This window comes from Atractosteus spatula, unplaced genomic scaffold, assembly GCF_055471065.1.
Source record: "Atractosteus spatula isolate fAtrSpa1 unplaced genomic scaffold, fAtrSpa1.hap1 Scaffold_4, whole genome shotgun sequence".
NCBI lineage: Eukaryota > Metazoa > Chordata > Actinopteri > Semionotiformes > Lepisosteidae > Atractosteus > Atractosteus spatula.
In genome coordinates this window covers 239,772-260,000 of record NW_028296868.1, presented here as the reverse complement: position 1 = coordinate 260,000, position 20,229 = coordinate 239,772, and the positions used below count along the sequence as shown (strand labels likewise).

The 20,229-nt window shown below is 45.4% G+C and overlaps 5 non-coding genes across 5 annotated transcripts; 4 read left to right on the top strand and 1 right to left on the bottom strand.

The window, feature by feature from the left end:
• The first annotated feature begins 10,841 nt into the window (after positions 1–10,841).
• trnan-auu (transfer RNA asparagine (anticodon AUU)) lies at positions 10,842–10,915 on the top strand. The gene has a single exon. It is a non-coding gene; the product is annotated as a tRNA-Asn (tRNA).
• A 1,744-nt stretch (positions 10,916–12,659) lies between these two features.
• trnas-cga (transfer RNA serine (anticodon CGA)) lies at positions 12,660–12,741 on the top strand. Its single transcript has one exon. It is a non-coding gene; the product is annotated as a tRNA-Ser (tRNA).
• A 934-nt stretch (positions 12,742–13,675) lies between these two features.
• trnar-acg (transfer RNA arginine (anticodon ACG)) lies at positions 13,676–13,748 on the bottom strand. The gene has a single exon. It is a non-coding gene; the product is annotated as a tRNA-Arg (tRNA).
• Positions 13,749–15,364: 1,616 nt separating this feature from the next.
• On the top strand, positions 15,365–15,446 carry trnas-gcu (transfer RNA serine (anticodon GCU)). The gene has a single exon. It is a non-coding gene; the product is annotated as a tRNA-Ser (tRNA).
• A 1,334-nt stretch (positions 15,447–16,780) lies between these two features.
• Positions 16,781–16,862, top strand: trnas-cga (transfer RNA serine (anticodon CGA)). The gene has a single exon. It is a non-coding gene; the product is annotated as a tRNA-Ser (tRNA).
• The last annotated feature ends 3,367 nt before the right edge of the window (positions 16,863–20,229 follow it).

The following is a 20,229-nucleotide window of genomic DNA, read 5'->3' as shown; positions in this document are numbered from 1 at the left end:
TGCATAATTTAATTTTGAAAGCCACTGAGACATCAGGTACTACTGTTGTATTTATGAAAAAGAAACAAAACAAAAAACATACTAACAACTGTGACATCCTACTCCTTAGTTAATACATTTTATTATTCATAAACAGTTAACATTGTTAGCAAAATATTTTGAATTATATTTAACCCTATTTTTTCTTTAGTTTTGTATTTAACTTATTATATGATAGTCAGACTTAATGTATATTTGAACAATGAAAATATATTTTTACAAGATGTGGGGGAAAGTGCAACAGCTTATTACAGTGCTAAATTTAATATTATTGATTGCTAATAGTTTATGCTAACACCTAACTTTCTTAATTAGATGTATTTAAAACAGTGAACTAAGTGTAACATACTATTCAGAAATACAACCGAAAATAGTTTTGTGGTGTTTGTATGGATGAAACGTTTCTAAAATGTATAACGTAACAAAATTAAAGACGATTAAAATCTGTAATCTTTCCACTTGTAATGTCATTAGACAGAACAACACGTTTCTGGTTTGTTTTAATTAGTATTAGTTAGTAGTTAGTAGTTTTAATTTAATTAGTATTGCAATTCGCACTGATTCCCTTGCGAAGATATGGACTTAAGAATATTCGTGCCTGGTCAAAAAATGGCATTAAGCACTTAAAATTAATATGGTTAATAATAGTAAACTGTAACATGCTGTAACAAGATCGGTTAAACTGCGAAGAAAATGCTTTCAGAGAAAATGTTTCAGGTGTGAAGAACATAGATCTCCAATGCAATTTCAACCAAACCTGTTCCCACACACCCTGCCCCCACTACCATTAGAATATACACAAAGCACTGAAATCTTTCGAGCTAATGATCAGGTGACCCGAGAGAGAGCGAGAGAAACACCAAGGGGTGCATGGAAAACGGGCGATCTCCCCAGACTGTCCGCCCGTTTCACTGTTACCTGGATACCTCTTTATTTAGAACTCACTAACACTGATTTTTAGTTTCGAAGGATTCAAGTAGGGTTTTAGATGAAAGGCAGCGACCTTAATCAAGCCCAAATCATAATTGAACCCATTCAGAGCCTACATTACATTTTAGCGTTTCATTCTGAGCAGAAGACCCTCACACCTGAAGAAGGCTTGCATTTTCTCTCTTCTCTTTTAAGCATGTGTACAATGTGTAATACAATTACAATGTGTAATTACAATGCTGTAATACAATGTAGCGGCGAGGCTTAATAATAAGGCAGAATTAAGTGTTTCTGAGCTTCCCAAATGAGGCCCCATTTCTCTGTTCATCTCTGTGGTGCAGCCACAGAGAGACCATTAGTGAAGGGTGATTTAAGGTTTCCTAGGACAGCTCCCAAAGGGGGATGCACTTAGCTAAGTCTGGCTATCATGATCAATGGTCATCCATTGGCGCCTATCTGTCTAGGGAGTGCCAGTTGGACATCTGGACTGCATTACTAAGTGTCAGGAGTAAGTGACTCATATCTCACCTTGATCAACCAATCAGGGACTGGTAGGGCTGAGTAACCCACGTGGGACTCTGATGCCCATGGAACTTTCAGCCAATCAACGAGCTGAAGTTCCTCCAGGTAAAAACAGGCAACACAGGCCTGGAGATTCAGAAGGGGAGATTCAGTAAGATTCAGTAAGATTCTGGAGAGGATTCTGTGGACTGTTCTAAAGGGAATTCAAAGGAGAATTCCAGGGCAGGACGGCCCAGGAGCAGAAGGCTCCCAAGGGCAGGACATTCTCGCAGCGCGCCTCCTGACCATCCTGAGACTCAGCCCGGACAACCACGGAACGGCCAGTGTGTCCGAGTGCCAGAACTTTCCTTTGTTCTAAGAGTCTAGAGTGGAGGTTGCCAGAGAGTAACCAGCAGCAGGCCTCGTGAACAGGTCAGAACTGTGGACAGCTGAATCACTATTCAGAACTAGCTCTTCGTCAGGAGCGAACCGGTCCTCTTCCTGACTTGCTGGGACCCACAGTCATCTTTTCTCCTGTGCACAAACTTTGCTAGTTAAAACCAACACTAACTAGCCGGTCAGTGAGCATCAGCAGCGCACCGTCGCGAGCCGCACAGCACAACCTGGCACCGAGCCAGACAGCGCGGATTGGACAGCAACAGCCTGCAACTGTTTCTTTGTGCCCGCAGGAGATCTGAATCCCCAGAAATTGGATGAGTATTCAACTTCAATGCATTACAGCTCGAGAATTCAATTGTTATCCCAACCAGTTGATATCAATTTAATTCCTAAGAGTTATGTACTTGTTTTGGGTATCTAATGTAGAAGTTGTAACCAAGTTCACTTTACGAAACGGTCTTAATGAATGATATACTGAACGTATGTCCTCTTGATATATGTAACTCTTTGTAACTGATTGAATATATACCTTTTGTATTCTGATAACCCTCTCGATAAGATCTGTTAGGTTTACATGCATATTCTATGTATTAATAAATGTATCCTCGTGTATTAGTACCTGTGCGTGTGCGTTGTTTGAGTTATGTCGCATGGTTGGATTCTAAAGCCATCAAAAGAATCAACTTTGTGATTTACTGCTACAATTGATAATTGTCACAGTAAATGCCCAATCCCTACAGAACTGGTGCCTTCAGAGAGCCACTATGATTACATATTTGGCGTCCCTGAACGGCTATGAAACACTACATATTTGGCGTCCCTGGACCGGCGTGGCAAGACTGAAATGAATCAACCAAGCGGAATAATTCATATAAAACGCCGCGGGTTTCATACACGACAATACAGTGTGCTGAAAGCCGAAAGGAAAAAAGTTCCCCTTGCTCTTTAAGCAGTGCTTGATTGTTTTGTGATCTTTTGCAATCTACCGGGTTGATTGCATACTTGATCTTGTGGTTTTCTGTGGTAAAACTGTGATTTCGTACTGAAAAGTAATACTCTTTAAGTTTAACGATGGTTGCTAAAAGGTCTGAATTCGAGTCGCTATTAAGCACTCTCTCTAGCAGTGACAAGTCTGACCACGATCTCCGTCATATCTCCGTCAGCGGAGAAGCTAGGAGAATAAACCTCCATTCTCTGAGAGAGCTAGCGAAGGACATAGAGAGATTTGACCCCGCAGTGTCAGAGAATAATATCGAGAGTTATATTCAGGACCTCAGGTATACCCTGCAGTACCTGCCAAACGCCACAGAACAGGAGAAAGTGTTTCTGGTCAGGAAAACTACCAGCAGAGCCGTACATGAGTGGATGGCTAGGCAGATGAAAGAAGTCTGTAATGACTTTGAAGAGCTGTGTCAAGCACTTATCGAAGAATACAGTGCGTTTATTGACCCGACTGCCGCGATAGCCGCCGCCCTTAACATTAAGCACGAGAGAGCAGAGTCCCCTCGCGAATATTACGAGAGACTTAGACGAACTTATTTTGCAGGGCGAAATGATGAGGGTTGCGAAGAGAACACACATTTCAAGGGTTTATTCATTGCGAATCTCCACCCATCAGTCAGAAAGATGATCTTAATGCATAAAGATGCACAGACCATGAAAATGACTGATATTAAGAGATTCGTGCAGAAAGCCTGGGAGTATGATGTCCAAAGTCGCTCTGAGCAAAAAGCTGCTAAAGCGACTGTGTTCGCCGTCAGAGCCAGCAGGGTTAATTCCCCCCTGCTCGAAGGAGCACAGGCTCCTGAGCTGGCTAAGCCCCGTTCCAAAGCAGGCACACAGGACCGCACCCAGCGTCCTAAGTGCCATGAGAGCACCGGGGGAGGGAAAGGGCTAGAAAAAGCTGAACAAAAGGATTCAGTAGCCACCCGCCTGGCCAGGCTTGAACAAGCTTTATTAGGACAGGGACAACCGCTCCCCAAGGCTGCCGGAAGCGTGAATGAGCTGATACTCTCCACTGGAGGAGGCGGAGACCCGCCCCCTCCCACTCCCTCAGTCTATCTGATTGAGCGGAAGGGTTCCTGCCTGGATGAGGCCAGCCACTCCCAAGCGAGTGCTGACTCCACCCCTGAAGTCACAGAGCAGGCAGTAAAACACAGAGGAAAAGCAGGAAGCTTTTACCTCAAGGCTGCCATGGGAGATGTCTTACCCAGTGAGACACTGATTGACACTGAGGTTGAAAGGTGTTTGATGTCACACGGCAAGCTCAAACGGGTTGAAAAAGAAAAGGGCATGTGACTCAGAGTGGAACCTTTGGTGGATCACCAGAAAGGCAAAGTGTGGAAACAGGTCAAGGCTCCTAAGCCTTCTGTACAGAAGGAAAGGGGGGCCAAGAGGCAGACTGTGCTCACACAGTGCCCACCGAACACAGAAGCCTATGCGGAGATTCCTTCTGTTCCCTCTGGACAAGAAATAAAAATATTATCTTGTTTCCCAGATATACAGGGAAGTCGTGCCCTGGCCAAGGTCACAACAGCCTCCATGCCACAGGAGCGGTGCTCCAAGCAGCCGCCTGATCCACCAGGTAAAGCACACCCCTTTTACATCCCTAAAGAGGAGCAGATCTCCCCACCTGGCGATGAAAAGGAGCTTTCCCTGTGCACCCTGGCACCCAAGAGGGGTCAGGACCACCACCCCGCAGTGGTGGAAGGGATCCAGATGGCAGGAGAGCAGGTTGGTGATGTAGCCCTCACCCTTAGCCCTGAGAGGTCCTCTATTAGTGAGGATCTGCTTGAGCAGCTGTCACAGGGCCACCACCAGGTGCCCCTGGTGCAACATTCACAGGTTAGACAGGAGGTCCAGCTGGACGCTGAGACTACTGCGCTGTGGACACACCTGATCCCAGATGCCGATTCCCTCTGCTGTGACCCAGGGAACCTGCAGTCAGGTAACATTATTTCTCACAACTACCAGGTAGTGAGTGAGACTGACCTGATTGTTCCTGCCTCAACGGCAGGGTTGCCAACACACCCAGTCCCCCAGAAGGGACAGGGAATGAAAGCCGAGCCGGTTTTCTTACAGCCACCAGCTCAGTCTGTCAGTCTGAGTCTGACCAACAGTGGTTCAGCCAGACTGGAGCTGGATGGTCAAGTCACCCGCCTGCCAGTGCAGGACATCGCAAAGAGGGGTGTCAGAATCCCTGCCTGCACTGACATGGGCCTGGTGGGTGATAGTAAGTTCAAAGACAATGAACTAGCTATCCCAGTGCTGGGGCAGCTCCCTGAACCCCTAGCGAGGGAAGGGGGGAGCGAGCAGGTGTCCTACACCCACGCCCAGCGAACGATTGTAAACATGCCGATAGAGGGATTCCTCAATCAGGAAGTGTGCAGGGTGGACCTGAACAGTGAGAATGGGGTAACAATCCCAGATCACTCAGGTGCTCCAGATGACCACTCAGCCAAGGGTCAGGCATGCTCCACCGCTGCACCGCCCCCTGCAGGTTTCCTAGAGCACAGGCATGAACAAATCGAAAAAGCAGATGCCCTGGAAATGGAGGAGCAGCATCAGCCGCTGCGTCAGATCTCCCCAGATTTCCAGGATGTTGGTGCCCAAGATGCCACATGGCATACTGAGAAAGACACCATGTACATGCTGCGCCAGCTTAGAAAGACAACAGTCACTCAGAAGGAGATGACTGGGGTCAGCCACCCGAAAAGACTTTTGGGAGGACTGATTGCTGCCGCCACTGTTGCACGTTTGCTTTTTCTGGTAGGTTTGTGTGCTACTGGCACTCTCACCCTGACTGCCCCAAGAAGGCAGGTGTCAGAGATGCCAGAAGGTAGTGACAGACTGTATCAACAGCAGCAAAAGTTGGAAAGCTTAGGGAAAATCCTACAGGCAACTTCCTATGCAACAGGGTTAAACCTTATTCCCCAACCAGTGGACATGATTGTTGGTGTTATACAGTGGGTTTATGCTTGTGTGCAACAGGCCAGAATGTTGACACAAGACCTGTTAAGGGAGCTTGGTGCCACTGTAGCCAGTCTAACCACGGCACAAAATCCCAACCCACTTGATTCCACTCTTCTCAGTAGAGGAGTATGTGACATTAACCCCATCGCTCATAGCTCACCCAGAAGGCAATCCAAGATTGAATTTGGTTCCAAATCTTGAGATGGGTATGGCTACCAAAGCTATCCATTGGCTGTGTCTAAACGATTCACCAATGAAGGGTGTAAAGCTACTAACTAGCAGAGGGAGGTTAATGAACCCCATGAAGAGCAGGTGGGAAGTAAATGGCTGGTCAGCACACCACATTTAACTGACACTATGACTTGTGACAGGTATGATACAGCTACCACAAAGCAGCTACCTAACCAAACAGTTTCCTGTAAGTTCCCGAGGAGGCCATAGTACAGCTTGGTGACTTAACACTGTACTGTCTGGAACCAGACAACATAAGACCATACTTGAGGTCATGGATACCTTCAGGTGCCACACTATTGAATTGGATAGAAATCCAAGAAACAGTAGGCCCTGAAGAGGTACAGGTAGTTGAGTTTGCTTTAATGGAACAAACCTCCAAACCACCCTGGCAGGTGCCCAACACAGGTGTTGTGGTTCATCAGGGGGGCTGGGAACAGGAACCGGTGTTATTGTAACACTGCTGCTGGGAAGCTGGATAATGACTGACAGTGTACTCTGAAAGCTGTACTCTTACATCAAGATGTACTCTGGGTAGCATGAATGAGTCAAAGGTAGCATGTCAAAAGAAAGGAAGTGACTTCTCCCCAAATATCTACTACAGAGGTATCAGATATTGACAGTGAGCTTCCTGATGTGTAATTCCTAGACTTAGATAATGTCTCCTACCGTGTTTATACATACTCCAGATGTTATTCATCCTGTTTGTATCCAATGCTGGTTCTGGTATGAATTCTCGAGGAGTAATGTGGACATTTAAGATTAATGTTCTAATGGCAAGGGACATCACTTAACTCTGTTTTGTTTTGAAGGCAACAATGCCTCAGGACCTCGTGACCTTCAAAAAGGGGGGATATGTAGCGGCGAGGCTTAATAATAAGGCAGAATTAAGTGTTTCTGAGCTTCCCAAATGAGGCCCCATTTCTCTGTTCATCTCTGTGGTGCAGCCACAGAGAGACCATTAGTGCAGGGTGATTTAAGGTTTCCTAGGACAGCTCCCAAAGGGGGATGCACTTAGCTAAGTCTGGCTATCATGATCAATGGTCATCCATTGGCGCCTATCTGTCTAGGGAGTGCCAGTTGGACATCTGGACTGCATTACTAAGTGTCAGGAGTAAGTGACTCATATCTCACCTTGATCAACCAATCAGGGACTGGTAGGGCTGAGTAACCCACGTGGGACTCTGATGCCCATGGAACTTTCAGCCAATCAACGAGCTGAAGTTCCTCCAGGTAAAAACAGGCAACACAGGCCTGGAGATTCAGAAGGGGAGATTCAGTAAGATTCAGTAAGATTCTGGAGAGGATTCTGTGGACTGTTCTAAAGGGAATTCAAAGGAGAATTCCAGGGCAGGACGGCCCAGGAGCAGAAGGCTCCCAAGGGCAGGACATTCTCGCAGCGCGCCTCCTGACCATCCTGAGACTCAGCCCGGACAACCACGGAACGGCCAGTGTGTCCGAGTGCCAGAACTTTCCTTTGTTCTAAGAGTCTAGAGTGGAGGTTGCCAGAGAGTAACCAGCAGCAGGCCTCGTGAACAGGTCAGAACTGTGGACAGCTGAATCACTATTCAGAACTAGCTCTTCATCAGGAGCGAACCGGTCCTCTTCCTGACTTGCTGGGACCCACAGTCATCTTTTCTCCTGTGCACAAACTTTGCTAGTTAAAACCAACACTAACTAGCCGGTCAGTGAGCATCAGCAGCGCACTGTCGCGAGCCGCACAGCACAACCTGGCACCGAGCCAGACAGCGCGGATTGGACAGCAACAGCCTGCAACTGTTTCTTTGTGCCCGCAGGAGATCTGAATCCCCAGAAATGAGATGAGTATTCAACTTCAATGCATTACAGCTCGAGAATTCAATTGTTATCCCAACCAGTTGATATCAATTTAATTCCTAAGAGTTATGTACTTGTTTTGGGTATCTAATGTAGAAGTTGTAACCAAGTTCACTTTACGAAACGGTCTTAATGAATGATATACTGAACGTATGTCCTCTTGATATATGTAACTCTTTGTAACTGATTGAATATATACCTTTTGTATTCTGATAACCCTCTCGATAAGATCTGTTAGGTTTACATGCATATTCTATGTATTAATAAATGTATCCTCGTGTATTAGTACCTGTGCGTGTGCGTTGTTTGAGTTATATCGCATGGTTGGATTCTAAAGCCATCAAAAGAATCAACTTTGTGATTTACTGCTACAATTAATAATTGTCTCAGTAAATGCCCAAACCCTACAGAACTAGTGCCTTCAGAGAGCCACAACGTTACATATTTGGCGTCCCTGAACGGCTATGAAACATTACAACAATTTGAATCGTATGAGGGTGGGGGGGAGGTGTCTTTCGCTGGAAATCTCGCCTGCTTCTACTTTACGAGTACAACCCCCTCTCTGCCGGAGTGCTGGCTGTGACGAATTAAACCGGTTTCACAGGTTTCAATCACAGACCATGTGACATGGGAGTCAGGAAACTAACACACAGCGCCACCGGATTTGATAACACTATAAAAACGCTATAAAATAATGTGACTAGGCACAGAACAAGTTTACAGCACAGTACAATAATAAATGCTGACCATAACTTTAGAAGCATAAATTGCCTTACACTCAATTTAAACACAAGCTGTCTTTAGCCCTCTAAGCTGGTTCATACAGAAATGTAGAGATCCAGGCTCAGAACACACAGCTTCATTAGCGAATACATATGCAGGACAACTAGAGAAGACGTTTTACAGAGGATGGATTTTTAGAAACATCCCATCAGTGACATCACTGAAGTCAACTCCTAGGTCCTGTAACTGTCATGTGGATAGTTTCACAAGAATCAGACAAAGGTTTAAGCATCGCTTGTTCTAGATAAAACTGCAAAAAAAACAACAACAACCCATAATGTACTTCTTTGCGGCTCTGTTTGCCCAAATCATATATTCACAACGTGAAATCTAGAAAATAATATTACGTAACCAAAATCCGCAATATGGAAACAGAACCTGTGTAATTGTTGATAGATGATGTACTCGTAACATTTTTTCAAGACGAACTACAACATTTAAAAAATGACTTGTATGTACTTGATATCTCTAATCAATCCACGGGTCCCAGCACAAAACGAAACTAAAACGCATACCGTTTCGCGCTTCTTATTAGTTGCTCAAAAGTAATTTGACCGTATGAAATGTATAATATAAACCTAGAAACATATACGTGAGCAGTACTTAAGCACTGTAGTATCGGTGTTAAGACATACCTCTCAAATACTGTAAATCAAGTTAAAAATATATCAAGACCGATTCTGGTCATAATGAAACCATGTTTCGTGTATGTTTTCTTTAAAGTACCGAGACCAGCCATATACTGTATGTTTATGTTCCAAAATTAATATCGTTTATGGCCTTCACACGCGTTGCAGTATGCTCCTATTCTTTTTATGCTCAGCTACTAAGATTTCCCTTCAGTGGTAAAATCAGATATGAATATTCAATACTTAAACGGGCACAGTTAAGACATTAAATATACATATACATACTGTATACAGTACAGTTTTCATACGGTAATATGTTTATGTTCCTAAATCAATCTCTTTTATGAGCATGTGAAAGGCATGGTGAATCGATTCTCAAAAATTACTGTACTTTGCATGATTGGAAACAAATGCGTGATTGCGAAATGCTGTGGTGTTACTTTTACAAAGACGGTCAATGAAAAAAAGAATGTTGACCAGGGCAATACTTTGAGTTTACACTTACAGCTTGTCCAAGGTCATTCATTATTAATACTATTAGTAATATCTTCGTTAAAGACTTTGATGGCCACAGCTCAAACATGAGAGGTTGAGCTTTATTAGCTCCACCTTGCGGAAATTCCGGATACTATTATTTTGCTTGTCGTATTATAGGAGAATTTACGGTAACTCGCGGTATTTACCGGTAGCTTGTGGTAGACTGCGTACAGCGTACCGCAAAATAATGCGGTATCGCCCACGCATTTTGAATGGCTGCATCTGTAGGCTGCCAAAAGTCTCCGAAACCAAATTTTGATAGCAGAAAATTCTCACTCGTCCAGAAGTTCCCTTGGGACCCAACATCCAGCTCAGAGTGGTAAAAAAGCGTCTTTTTTGTAGATGCTTGCAGCGTGCATTGGTGGTTCAGTGGTAGAATTCTTGCCTGCCACGTGGGAGGCCCGGGTTCGATTCCTGGCCAATGCAGTGGCTTTTGCAGCGAGCGGCTCCATAACTTGCATCCCCTTTCAACTCGCAACTGAAAACCCACTGAAGCTTAGAAGCTGTGAGCCAGGTCAGTACCCGGATGAGGGTGACCTACAGGGAAAAGCAAAGCTTACAGCTTGAAGCGGTGTTAATGGAGCCAGCGGTGGGGTGCTCACCCTGAGGTCTGTGCGGGTCCCAATGCCCCAGTATAGTGACGGAGACGCTGTGTGGTAAAAAGGCGCTGTCTTTTGGATGAGATGTAAAACCGAGGTCATAGCTCTCTGTGGTCATTAAAAGTGACCACCAAAACCTTTGACAAAAGCTCTTGGTAATTGATGGTCTTCAATAATGCTTCTCCTTTAGGTACATTTGAAATCAGCTGAAAAATGCTGTGAAATGGGGGGGCACTTCAGGCCAGTGTAGGATTTGGTTTACAAGAACCATTAAACAGCACGAGAAAGCCCGTACACTGAATCGCAGGGCTTTCTATTCAAAGAAGGACAAAAGAAACTTCCCTGAATTCCATTTTTTGCAGCACAGAGAGGACAGTGGGCACGAGGCCTGTTAGCTCAGTTGGTTACAGCGTGGTGCTATTAACGCCAAGGTCGCGGGTTCAATCCCCGTTCGGGCCAGGTAGTCTCCTCCTGTCTTGCCAAAACCCGTTGCTTGCTTGCCGTGGTGAGATTGGTGGTAATGCAAAGATGCCACATACTGCCGACAGACGAGAGTGTTGCGGGAGAAGAGAGAAGTGATTGAAGAGTGTCCTAGGTGGAGCCAAGATGAAGTGTCACAATTGCCTAGGGGAGGATTTCAAATGCTTAAGATGGTAAAAATAACCGGAAGTGATCCCCCAGTCCGGTGCAGTCTGACGTACTTCTGTCATATAAAGTGAAACTAGATGTCGAACTGGAGCCTCACTTATGTAAATTTGCAATATTTGCATAAGTGAGGCTCCAGTTATACATCTAGTTTCACTTTAAATGACAAAACTGAAGAGACTTAAAAGAGCTGGAGAGGATTTCTTACAACTTTTGAGCCGGCACAGTTTTCGAAAACGTTTTCTTCACGCTGCACTATACAACACAGACAGCCAAGAGTCTCCAAAACAAAACGAATTGACAGATAGGAGAAAAGTCCCACTCGTCCTAAAGTTCCCAAAATCCAGCACTGAGCGTAAACAAAGTGTTCAAGTAGCGTGGGAATGCTACCCCTAATCCTAGCTGGTGTTTGAGCGTCTGGTTCAGAGTTTGCTCAAGAGTTTACCTTTCACAGATGCGCAAAGATGAATGTTGAGGGTGCACGCTTCAAGGCGCCTTACAGTGCAGGGAGTGATTAGAGACGATTCGTGACGTGTGCTCATTCCCATATACCGTACGCCCCGGGTTGCAGTGCTAGGATGACGTCCAATACCGCTTCGGCACGTAACGGCATTATATTCAAGTGCAGGACATAAGGGTTTTATTTTGTTCATTTTGTTCTGCTCTGCTTTGCTTTGTTTTGCTTTCCATGGCGTTCGTAAGAGCGTCAATAAAAAGGCGATTCCTGCGTCTAACACGAATGTAAGAGCTATTTCAAGTGTGGCTTCTAAAATGCTTGTAGACATTTGTCTGTTGTTGATTGTTTTTTTGTGTCTAACAAAGTGCCAGTTTCCTGTCCGGACGGGGAGACTTTATCATTCCCACATGAAGCAACCCTTAATTCCTCGGAGGCGTGTCTGTCTGCAAGGTTTGTATTTTGGAAAGGTTTTTTTTTTTAACGGAGAACGACTTTGAAAAAGATTTACGCCGGCGTCTCGCGATCCATGTGAGATTGTAGCAAGAATGCAGCAATAGCAGCGTTTGCTGTAGTCGTGGCTGAGTGGTTAAGGCGATGGACTACTGATACATTGTGCTCTGCATGCATGGGTTCAAATCACACACTTGTCGCTCTCCATGTCTGACACGTGTGGTACTAGAGCAGTACGTTTTCCAGCGGTGGCTGAACATGGTATAGTAGGCTAACGTTGGTATCAAGCAGTGACAATAACAGTGGTTAAGTGCTGCTACTGCCAAGTGACTCTGGGTTGAGACTGTGTTTCCATTTACTTGCAACGCAAATGGAGAAAGAGATTTTTGACAGTCTCTCGAGAGACTGCGCTAGGTGTTTAGAGATAGACTTTGTCAGTTCCCCCTGGAATCATGGCCTCTCAAATAGTTTGTGATTCCTCTAGACGTTTATACAGTAGAAGCATGGTTCGTGGCTTAAATTCAAGCTGACCAAGACTTAGGAAACGAGTTAGAGGTCTGATGCAGAACTGCGAATTCAGTGAACGGGAACACTACAGTACATTGCACTGCATGTGTGAGGAAAGCTGCCCACTTCAGTGGCAAGCTCACCGTAGTCGTGGCCGAGTGGTTAAGGCGATGGACTCGAAATCTGGTGGGGACTCCCCGCGCAGGTTCAAATCCTGCCGTCTACGGCGGCTGCTGCACGTTGTAGTGTGCCTGTGCGGCAGAGGCGAAGTGCCGCTTCTCCTTTTCTGGTACTATAAAAACGCTAAATCGCTTGGACCCGCTGCCATGGAAATCAATTCTTCAGATAACCACACATTTTGCGTTCGCACGTCTGGTGCTCTACTTATGCCTTTGAAAATCAGATCAATAAAGCTCAAAGAACCGACAAGATAGGTGCTCGTAAAGCACGCAGTAAAGAATTCTTATCAGCGAGGGTTTCAGTGGGTTAACTGAGGAGAAGGCGTGATCGCTAATTGTTGAGTTTTTATTTGGTGTTAGAAACACTCTTACTGTGCATGAAGTGCAACAAATGTAGCCACAGAAATTGCATCGTGCTTTCATTTATGCTATTGCAGACACCAACGTTGCCTAGATAGAAAACCGAAAAAGCCGTGGGTTTGCTTGCCAGTCTGAAGGATCTCTCTTCGAATCTCTATCATTTGTCAATGGAAGTAAAAGGCGCTGCAATCTGATACGTTCACATTCAAACCCTCAGCTGTTGTTCGACTTTATTTCTTGACTAATTACAACTGAGTGTCGCATGAGCAGTTACGTAAACTTGTCTGCTATATTTGAACACAAATGCCGTTCTTCAATTAAAACTAACAGTACATTGTCAGGGACATTCAGTTATATACAAACAAGAGACAGACAAGAGAATATTTCTACCTTTCATGTGGACTACGTGTTGACTTACTGATCGGAATAATTGAAATGTTCGGGTTCATAGCCGATGCAGTGCGTGCTAATTAGAACAGCAACGCTGGGCTCTCAGCACCGTACTGAGCCCAGGTGCAGTTCATTTACATGAAGGAAATCTCGTACTGGGTACGATTACACCCACATACAGTAAGTAGCACAGGCTACTTAGGGAGTAGCCTGATGCGTTTAAAAGTGACCCGAGCCAGGCAGGAGTCGAACCTACAATCTCCTGATCCGTAGTCAGACGCGTTATCCATTGCGCCACTGGCCCTGGTGTCACACTGCACGACTGCAACCCAGTGAGCTCAGCACTGCAACTAGTAAAACATTACCCCCGGTCCATTCTTTTCCAAAAGTGAGAAACACCTGTTTTCTACATTGTGTCTGTTTAAAACCATATCTCTTTAAACCAAACCAAGAGTTTGTCCTTTGCACTGATATTCTGATTCATTTCGATTTCAAAGAAAAAAAAAACACTTTCTTCCAAAGCATCATAAAATTGTCCCTTCTTCCAGACTCTACTTCTCTCTTGTAGTAGTACAGCAGACCTTTCCAGGTGAGCAGATCACAGAGTCCGAAATGAGCTTCCTCCATCCAGCAAAGTACCTGAACATGACTCTGTCATCATAAAAGCACCCCTGTAGTAAAGCAATTAAATCCGAAATCAAGAGGGCAATTGCCTACTGAAGTTCAAGAAGTCATCAATTTTAACCTAGCAACACATTAAAGGCTGCATCTATACAAGTACGATTCTAGAAATGCTCACCAGATTACGTTTTAAGAAGGAACTGCGGCTCAGGTTCCGCCGAGATCTAAACTCGGATGGCAGGATTCAGAGTCCAGAGTTTGGACGGGTGGCGCACAGAGGGTCCATATACTGTAGATCCCTCAGTGATCTTCCGCGTGTTCAAACCGCCAGCGTGTGACTCCCCTGTCCCCGTGACCTCATTGCTCTGCTCTCGCCTGTGTGCAACCGAGCCCGACTCACGGTAAAGTGGAAAAAAAATGCCCTCAACGTGTGATTTACTCTGGAGTGAGGACAGATGTCACCTTCTTATCATTGAACAGGATGTATGTGATGTGGCGACTAGGTTCAATTTTTTATCCTCTTTAAAAGATTAAGGACTGGGTGAGCCTGATTTACCACCCTTTCAGCTAAGAACCCGACGTGCGGACCGTTTAAGCTACGTAGACTCGGTCGTTTAACTCTTCTCCATTAGCAGGGTTAAGGTTAAAGAAAAAACATTGCTGACTTCTTTTTTGTTTTCCAGCCGCGAGCGCTGATTAGCAAGGTTTGCATTTCATGTTTTGCAAGTTGCATTCTAAGAAAAACAAGTCGTTCAAGACAGGAAATGAATACTTGCATTTAATTAAGTCTAGCCGTAGGCGGTTGTCCATAATGACCAGTCCTGTTCGAGAAGACAGAACAAAAAAAGGAACCGCTGGGATTCGGACCCGGGATCTCCTGTTTACTAGGCAGGCGCTTTAACCAACTAAGCCACAGCGCACCAGGAGCGCTGTCCTTTTGCAGCCACTTGGACACACAACTCAGACACATCTGCATTCGCTGTGCGCTCCGCCTGCTCGCTGAGCAAGTTGCCACCTTTACATACAATAGCAACATCGACACCAAGAGAAAGGATGACAAATGGCTTTTAACTGGAACTTTTCATGTCCAAGGAGCTCAATGTGCTTTCCGTGTACAACAGGGCCACTGAACTCCACACCGGCCACTGAAGCACAGCAGTGGCTTGCTGGCTTGACATCTCCCAAGGAAGATGTTGAAATTGCATGTGGAACAGGAAAATGACCCTCGAGTACGAGGGAAAAAAAAGAAAAAGAAAATCTGGAGCGCGCCAACTCATGTCCGGACAGCCTGGTTTCCTTGGCGAGGTGGCCGAGTGGTTAAGGCGATGGACTGCTAATCCATTGTGCTCTGCACGCATGGGTTCGAATCCCATTCTCGTCGCTCTCCATGTCTGACGCGTGTGCCTGTTCAAAGTCGGCCCTCGGTACTAGAGCAGTATGTTTTCCAGCGGTGGCTGAACATGGTATAGTAGGCTAACGTCGGTATCAGTAGTGCAGTGACAGAAACAGTATTTATGTGCTGCTGCTGCCAAGTGGCTCTGGGTTGAGACCGCGTTTTCACTTACTTGCAACACAAACGGCGAAAGCGTTTTTTGACAGTCTCTCGAGAGACTGCGCTAGGTGTTTAGAGATAGACTTTGTCAGTTCCCCCTGGGATGATGGCCTCTCAAATAGTTTGTGATTCCTCTAGACGTTTATACAGTAGAAGGATGGTTCGTGGCTTAAATTCAAGCTGACCAAGACTAAGGAAACGAGTTAGAGGTCTGATGCAGAACTGCAAATTCAGTGAACGGGAACACTACAGTACATTGCACTGTATGTGTGAGGAAAGCTGCCCACTTCAGTCCCTTGTCGACCGAACAGAGAACTGTAAAGGATACCGCCAATAAACTTTAGGATGCTGGTTGGAATCCAACTCCAAAGAAGCCCCTTTGGGTGTTATGTCATCAAAAAGTAAGAACAACGAATCTCCCTTTGATCAAAAGCGCAACAAAACTGTTTTCTGTGGAGCAGGTTTCAGACCCGTAGACCTGTTTTATTTGTAGGGCAGGGCGCATTCCCAAATGCGAATCTCCTGTTTTAGAAATGCTTTGGGCGGCGTGAAGTGAAAATAAGAAATTAACTCCAGATGCACATGGAAGCAATCAAGTGTTTCATCCGAGCTGTTTCAAAGACTGCTCAAGAGCTTTCCTTTCACAGAGGCGCAACGATTAATGATGGCGGTGCACCCTTCAATGCGCCTTACAACTCTAGGGAGTGATTGAGACGATTCGTAGTGTGTGCTCGTTTCCCTATATTCCCCGTGCTGCAGTGGTAGGATGACGTACGTTACTGCTTCGACACGTAACGGCATTATATTCAACTGCAGGAGCTGAGGGCTTTCGTAAGCGCGTAAACCAAAGGCAATTCCTGCGTCTAACACTAATTTAAATGCTTTTCAAAGTGCAGTGTGGTGCAGCTTGTAAAATCCTTGTCCACATTTGTGGTTTGTTGATGTTTTTTCTGTCTGCCAAAGTTGCATTTTGACATCAGGACGGGGAGACTTTATCCTTTGAACGTGAAGCCACCCTTAAACCCTCGGAGGCGTGTCTGTCTGCCGGCACGTATTTTGTCAAAGGTATTTTTTTTTAACGGGGAGCGACTCTGAAAAGGTTTCCCCAGCCACCTCGCACTCGTGTTAGATTATAGGAGGAATGCGGCAGTGGTGAGCTCGCCGTAGTCGTGGCCGAGTGGTTAAGGTGATGGACTCGAAATCTGGTGGGGACTCCCCGCACAGGTTCAAATCCTGCCGTCTACGGCGTCTGCCGCACGTTGTAGTGTGCCTGCGCGGCAGAGGCGAAGTGCCGCTTCTCCTTTTCTGGTACTATAAAAACGCTAAATCGCTTGGACCCGCTGCCATGGAAATCAATTCTTCAGATAACCACACATTTTGCGTTCGCACGTCTGGTGCTCTACTTATGCCTTTGAAAACCGGATCAATAAAGCTCAGAGAACCGACACGATAGGTGCTCGTAAAGCACGCAGTAAAGAACTCTTATCAGCGAGGGTTTCAGTGGGTTAACTGAGGAGAAGGCGTGATCGCTAATTGTTGAGTTTTTATTTGGTGTTAGAAACACTCTTACTGTGCATGAAGTGCAACAAATGTAGCCACAGAAATTGCATCGTGCTTTCATTTATGCTATTGCAGACACCAACGTTGCCTAGATAGAAAACCGAAAAAGCCGTGGGTTTGCTTGCCGGTCTGAAGGATCTCTCTTCGAATCTTCCATTTGTCAATGGAAGTAAAAGGCGCTGCAATCTGATACGTTCACATTCAAACCCTCAGCTGTTGTTCGACTTTATTTCTTGACTAATTACAACTGAGTGTCGCATGAGCAGTTACGTAAACTTGTCTGCTATATTTGAACACAAATGCCGTTCTTCAATTAAAACTAACAGTACATTGTCAGGGACATTCAGTTATATACAAACAAGAGACAGACAAGAGAATATTTCTACCTTTCATGTGGACTACGTGTTGACTTACTGATCGGAATAATTGAAATGTTCGGGTTCATAGCCGATGCAGTGCGTGCTAATTAGAACAGCAACGCTGGGCTCTCAGCACCGTACTGAGCCCAGGTGCAGTTCATTTACATGAAGGAAATCTCGTACTGGGTACGATTACACCCACATACAGTAAGTAGCACAGGCTACTTAGGGAGTAGCCTGATGCGTTTAAAAGTGACCCGAGCCAGGCAGGAGTCGAACCTACAATCTCCTGATCCGTAGTCAGACGCGTTATCCATTGCGCCACTGGTGTCACACTGCATGACTGCAACCCAGTGAGCTCAGCACTGCAACTAGTAAAACATTACCCCCGGTCCATTCTTTTCCAAAAGTGAGAAACACCTGTTTTCTACATTGTGTCTGTTTAAAACCATATCTCTTTAAACCAAACCAAGAGTTTGTCCTTTGCACTGATATTCTGATTCATTTCGATTTCAAAGAAAAAAAAAACACTTTCTTCCAAAGCATCATAAAATTGTCCCTTCTTCCAGACTCTACTTCTCTCTTGTAGTAGTACAGCAGACCTTTCCAGGTGAGCAGATCACAGAGTCCGAAATGAGCTTCCTCCATCCAGCAAAGTACCTGAACATGACTCTGTCATCATAAAAGCACCCCTGTAGTAAAACAATTAAATCCGAAATCAAGAGGGCAATTGCCTACTGAAGTTCAAGAAGTCATCAATTTTAACCTAGCAACACATTAAAGGCTGCATCTATACAAGTACGATTCTAGAAATGCTCACCAGATTACGTTTTAAGAAGGAACTGCGGCTCAGGTTCCGCCGAGATCTAAACTCGGATGGCAGGATTCAGAGTCCAGAGTTTGGACGGGTGGCGCACAGAGGGTCCATATACTGTAGATCCCTCAGTGATCTTCCGCGTGTTCAAACCGCCAGCGTGTGACTCCCCTGTCCCCGTGACCTCATTGCTCTGCTCTCGCCTGTGTGCAGCCGAGCCCGACTCACGGTAAAGTGGAAAAAAAATGCCCTCAACGTGTGATTTACTCTGGAGCGAGGACAGATGTCACCTTCTTATCATTGAACAGGATGTATGTGATGTGGCGACTAGGTTCAATTTTTTATCCTCTTTAAAAGATTAAGGACTGGGTGAGCCTGATTTACCACCCTTTCAGCTAAGAACCCGACGTGCGGACCGTTTAAGCTGCGTAGACTCGGTCGTTTAACTCCTCCATTAGCAGGGTTAAGGTTAAAGAAAAAACATTGCTGACTTCTTTTTTGTTTTCCAGCCGCGAGCGCTGATTAGCAAGGTTTGCATTTCATGTTTTGCAAGTTGCATTCTAAGAAAAACAAGTCGTTCAAGACAGGAAATGAATACTTGCATTTAATTAAGTCTAGCCGTAGGCGGTTGTCCATAATGACCAGTCCTGTTCGAGAAGACAGAACAAAAAAAGGAACCGCTGGGATTCGGACCCGGGATCTCCTGTTTACTAGGCAGGCGCTTTAACCAACTAAGCCACAGCGCGCCAGGAGCTCTGTCCTTTTGCAGCCACTTGGACACACAACTCAGACACATCTGCATTCGCTGTGCGCTCCGCCTGCTCGCTGAGCAAGTTGCCACCTTTACATACAATAGCAACATCGACACCAAGAGAAAGGATGACAAATGGCTTTTAACTGGAACTTTTCATGTCCAAGGAGCTCAATGTGCTTTCCGTGTACAACAGGGCCACTGAACTCCACACCGGCCACTGAAGCACAGCAGTGGCTTGCTGGCTTGACATCTCCCAAGGAAGATGTTGAAATTGCATGTGGAACAGGAAAATGACCCTCGAGTACGAGGGAAAAAAAAGAAAAAGAAAATCTGGAGCGCGCCAACTCATGTCCGGACAGCCTGGTTTGAACAAAGTGTTCAAGTAGCATGGGAATGCGACCCCTAATCCTAGCTGGAGTTTGAGCGTCTGGTTCAGAGTTTGCTCAAGAGTTTACCTTTCACAGATGCGCAAAGATGAATGTTGAGGGTGCACGCTTCAAGGCGCCTTACAGTGCAGGGAGTGATTAGAGACGATTCGTGACGTGTGCTCGTTCCCATATACCGTACGCTCCGGGTTGCAGTGCTAGGATGACGTCCAATACCGCTTCGGCACGTAACGGCATTATATTCAAGTGCAGGACGTGAGGGTTTTATTTTGTTCGTTTTGTTCTGCTCTGCTTTGCTTTGTTTTGCTTTCCATGGCGTTCGTAAGAGCGTCAATAAAAAGGCGATTCCTGCGTCTAACACGAATATAAGAGCTATTTCAAGTGCGGCTTCTAAAATGCTTGTAGACATTTGTCTGTTGTTGATTGTTTTTTTGTGTCTAACAAAGTGCCATTTTCCTGTCCGGACGGGGAGACTTTATCATTCCCACATGAAGCAACCCTTAAGTCCTCTGAGGCGTGTCTGTCTGCAAGGTTTGTATTTTGGAAAGGTTTTTTTTTTTTAACGGAGAACGACTTTGAAAAAGATTTCCGCCGGCGTCTCGCGATCCGTGTGTGATTGTAGCAAGAACATGGTGCGGCTTCTTAAATGCTTGTGGACATTTGTCTGTTGTTGATTGTTTCTTTGTGTCTAACAAAGTGCCATTTTCCTGTCCGGACGGGGAGGCTTTATCATTCCCAC